The sequence below is a fragment of the Symphalangus syndactylus genome, chromosome 12 (assembly GCF_028878055.3).
Source record: "Symphalangus syndactylus isolate Jambi chromosome 12, NHGRI_mSymSyn1-v2.1_pri, whole genome shotgun sequence".
Classification (NCBI taxonomy): Eukaryota; Metazoa; Chordata; class Mammalia; order Primates; family Hylobatidae; genus Symphalangus; species Symphalangus syndactylus.
In genome coordinates, this window is record NC_072441.2 from 69,406,086 (window position 1) to 69,410,162 (window position 4,077).

The 4,077-nt window shown below is 52.3% G+C and overlaps 1 pseudogene; it reads right to left on the reverse strand.

The window, feature by feature from the left end:
• Positions 1 to 560: 560 nt before the first annotated feature.
• LOC129474415 (neurofilament heavy polypeptide-like) lies at positions 561 to 2,923 on the reverse strand (annotated as a pseudogene).
• Between the last annotated feature and the right edge of the window lie 1,154 nt (positions 2,924 to 4,077).

The window sequence follows — 4,077 nt, forward strand, 5'->3', positions numbered from 1 at the left end:
GGTTTTATTGCACAGAAGCAATTGAAACTGGACACAGGTGGAAAGTGCGCCCTGGCATAATTCAGTGGCCAGTGCCCGGACCCACCTGGACCACTCTTCCAGATAGAGGTCTCTGGGCAAGGGCTTGACCACTCCTTTGGAAAACAGAAGGCATTTGGGAATAGGTTAAGACATCTCAAGCATGTGTTTCTAACTGCTCATTTATTATTGCAGTCATCTGTCAGTTGCACATAGAGGCAATAAATGCACTTATTTGGAAAGGAGGGGGCAGTTTTTATAGTCAAGTATTTACATACGGCATTTGGCATGTATCACATTCGGCTACATAAGCTATCATAATATAATTGTCCATTGCCTCGGGAGGGTGTGGGGGCAGGGGGCTGGGATTGCCCTCTTTTGCTAACATACTGCTAACGGAAGTTCCTGTTTGAAGAAGGAGGCCCTGTCATCTAAGCAGTTTCTTCTTACATAAAGAGAAAAAAAGTAAAAATTGCATTACTCTGATCCTTGAGCTCCGGGACCCTTCTGAGTTTCTTTGGCTGCTCCAGACATTCCTTTCTCCCTGCCTTACTTCCCCTTGGCAGCCTTGTCTTCTGTGGCCTTCTCTGGAGGCCTGCTGTCTTTTTGGTCTGTGCTGGAGGATTTTTCAGCCTTTTCTGCCTTAGGTTTGCTGAGCTCCTTTGCGAGGGTTGTCTTTGGCTTTGGGTCTTGAGTTTCTCCTCAGGCTTCTTAACCTCAGTGGGCTTCTCCTCCTTGGTATCTTTTTTCTCCAGTGCTGCTGCTGCCTCCTTCCTCTCTGCTGGTTTTCTGGGTTCCTTGGCCTTGGCATCATCTGGTTCCTTCTTGGCCACCTCTGTCTTCTCTTTGGGTTTAGCGTCTTCCTTCACCTCCACCTTGGCAGGAGCCTCCTTCTCTAGGGTGGCTGCTTTTTTCTTATCTTCAGCCTCTTCCTTCTTGGCTTCAACTTTGGATTCTTTGGGCTTTTCCATGGCAGCTTCCTTCTTCTCCTCCACCTTGGGCTTTGGAGCCTCCTTATTGGGTGCCTCCTCTTTCTTGCTGTCCTTCTTCTCCGTTTCAGTGTGGCGGTAGCTTTCTCTTCCTCTGCCTTCTTTGGGGGCTGTTTGACTTTCACCTCCTGGGGCTTCTCCTCCTCCTTCACTGGGGACTTCACCTCTTCCTTCTTTGGGATCTCCTTCTCGGGGGCCTTGGCATCTGCTTTCAGGGGAGACTTCCCTTTCTCTGGGAACTTGACCTCCTCCTTGACAGGGCTTTTGGCCTTTTTGCAGGATTTATCTGCAGAGGGCCTTGCTTCCTCCTTTGCTGGAGTGTTGGCTTCTGGAGACTTCACATCAAGAGTCTTGGCCTTCTCAGGGGACTTTGCTTCTTCCTTCACTGGGGACTTGGCTTCCTTCTCTGGGGATGTGGCCTTTTCTGCTAGGGGAAACTTTGCTTCTTCTTCTCCCCCTTTTGCCTCCTCTTCTTCACCCCCTTCTTCCTCCTTGACCTCTTTGGCCTCTTTCTCCTCTTCTTCAGTCACTTTTTCAGTCACTTGGGTCTCCTCCGTCTGTTCCTCCACAATCACAGTTTCTTTCTAAGACTTCTCTATCACTTTGATCTTCTCTTCGCTTTAGACCTTTATGTGAGTGGACATGGAGGGAATTTGGGGGAGTCCTTCTGGAAGTGAGAAAGGAATCGAGCCAAAGCCAATCTGACATTCCTCAGCTTCCAGGAGTTTTCTGTAAGCGGCTATCTCGATATCCAGAGCCATCTTGACATTGAGCAGATCCTGGTACTCTCGCAGCTGGGCCGCCATTTCTCACTTGGTGTTCCAGCATCCAGCTGCTGTGTGGCTTCCTGGTAGGAGGCAATGTCGGCCTGATGATGGTCCTCCAGCTCAGAGTGCTGCCTCTCCAGTGAGTCGATGGTGCTCTTCAGTGCCTCCAGCTCTGTGGTCTCGGCCAAAAGCTGATGCTGGTACTCACTTATCTCCTCCTGCACTCAGCACATGAAGTCTGTGTTCACCTTGGCTGCCTCAGACAGTCGGTCCAGCCTCACTTGGAACCACTCCTCAAACTGCAGCGTGCTCTGCACCGCGTGGCCTGCAAGCTGCCGCAGATCTCATGCAGTGCAGATGCCGCGACATCACGTCACACTTGAGGGAGTCCCCTCCGCGGCCTGCACCTGCGCCTGTGCCTGCGAGGCGCCGCAGCCCTTCATCTGGCCGAGGAGCCCACCCACCTCCTCCTGATGGTGGTGCCACAGGTAGCTGCACTCCTCTTGCAGTGCCTGCACCTTCTTCTGCAGTTCCACGCCTGCCGCCTCGGCCTCCTGCAAGAAGCCACAACAGCACAAGCCTTGACCTCCTTGCGCTGCTGGGCCTTGTCATGGAGGCACTGGTGCACATGTGCGAAGTCCTGGAGCAGGTGCTCCTGCTCCAGGCGCAGCAGACCGTGCACCATGCCCAGGCACAGCACCATGGGGCGCATCCCACAGACCTCGAGTTCATACAGCTCGCCCGCAGTGGTGCAGCTTGCCTGCTGCTATCGCAGCACCACCACTTCACCCTCCAGGCTGCAGTTGTGCACGTCCCGTTGCCGCACCTTGCCGCTGTAGCCTGTGAAGCAGTCCTTCAGCACCTACAGCGCTCCTTCTCAGTGTGTGCTGTGGCTGCCGCCACCACTCAGCCCTCCCATCCCATTGCTCAGCGTGTCCAGCCAGTCAGTGCTCGAGGCGGCAGGTGCCCCTGAAGTGGCTGGGTGAGGCAGACACGGAGCTCATGGACATCCACGTCCACGAGTGTAACCCCCTGGAGGATCCAGCAGCCGAGCACCTTCCGCTTGTACTGTCTTTTAGGGCCAGTGTGTAATGGAGGCTGCTGCCGCCGTTCAGTGCCCAGCAGTGCCTTGGAGCCACCAAAGCTCATCAGGGTCTGAGCAGGTACCTGGGGCCAGGACAGGATGGGAGGCACTCAAATGCCGGTTTTTAGTAAAAATGCAGCCGGGCATGGTGGCTCATGCCTGTAATCCCAGCACTTTGGAAGGCTGAGGCTGGTGGATCATGAGGTCAGTAGTTCGAGACCAGCCTGACCAATATGGTGAAACCCCATCTCCACTAAAAATACAACAATTAGCTGGGTGTGGTGGTGCGCACCTGTAGTCCCAGCCACTCAGGAGGCTGAGGCAGGAGAATCGCTTGAACCCAGGAGAGGGAGGTTGCAGTGAGCTGAGATTGCGCCACTGCACTCCAGCCTGTGCGAAAGAGCAAGACTCCATCTCAAAAAAAAAAAAAAAATGCTAGACACTTTGCTCCTTTTTTGTGTTTCTACCCTGAGTCTGTGGGAAGGTGTAATGAGGGTGTGAGTGGAGGCACCAAAGAGGGGAGATGGAAGTTAGGCAGGAAGGTGAGGTGGGATGCAGGGATTGCTGCAACTAAGGACAAGTGAGGTGTGTGAGGCAAAAAGTGACAGTAGGGTCTCAGGAAGAAGCAAGCAGTGTTTCCAAGTTTGGAGCACAGGTCCAAGGGGCTAGGGATTAGATGATGAAAGTGTGGAGGAAGGGGACAGGCACAACCCAGAACCTCCCAGGGCTTAGAGTCCTCCACTGAAATGTGAGGGGATCTAATCCTATTTGGAATTTCTTTCTCTTCCAAAATCTCACAGCTCATAAAATTCAGTTGGGTATGAAGTACAGAAATGGCAATTTTGACCATAGACCTGCCAGAAATAATAAGTTCCTCTTCAAAGCTTCCTTGGTCTTTCTTCATCAGTAAAGAGCACTTGTTTCTCTGCTTAATCTGTAAAGAGCAAACCTCTTACTCTGTAAACAACCCTTCCCACCTAGTTGGTAATGGACAGCCTCTCCTTTCCTGCCTAATTGACCTTATTCAATTTCAAACACTAGCCAATCAGGTCAGCTTAGACTGGGCCTGACTCCAGCCAATGGGGAAAGGACACAGAAACAGGAACTGTTTTAGGGATAAAAATCCCTGCCCTACCCGGCTTGGTGTGCTCTTGTGATTGGAAGGACACAGGCAGCACCCTTCTGCAAAGTAAATGTGCCTTGCTGAGAAATTTTCTAT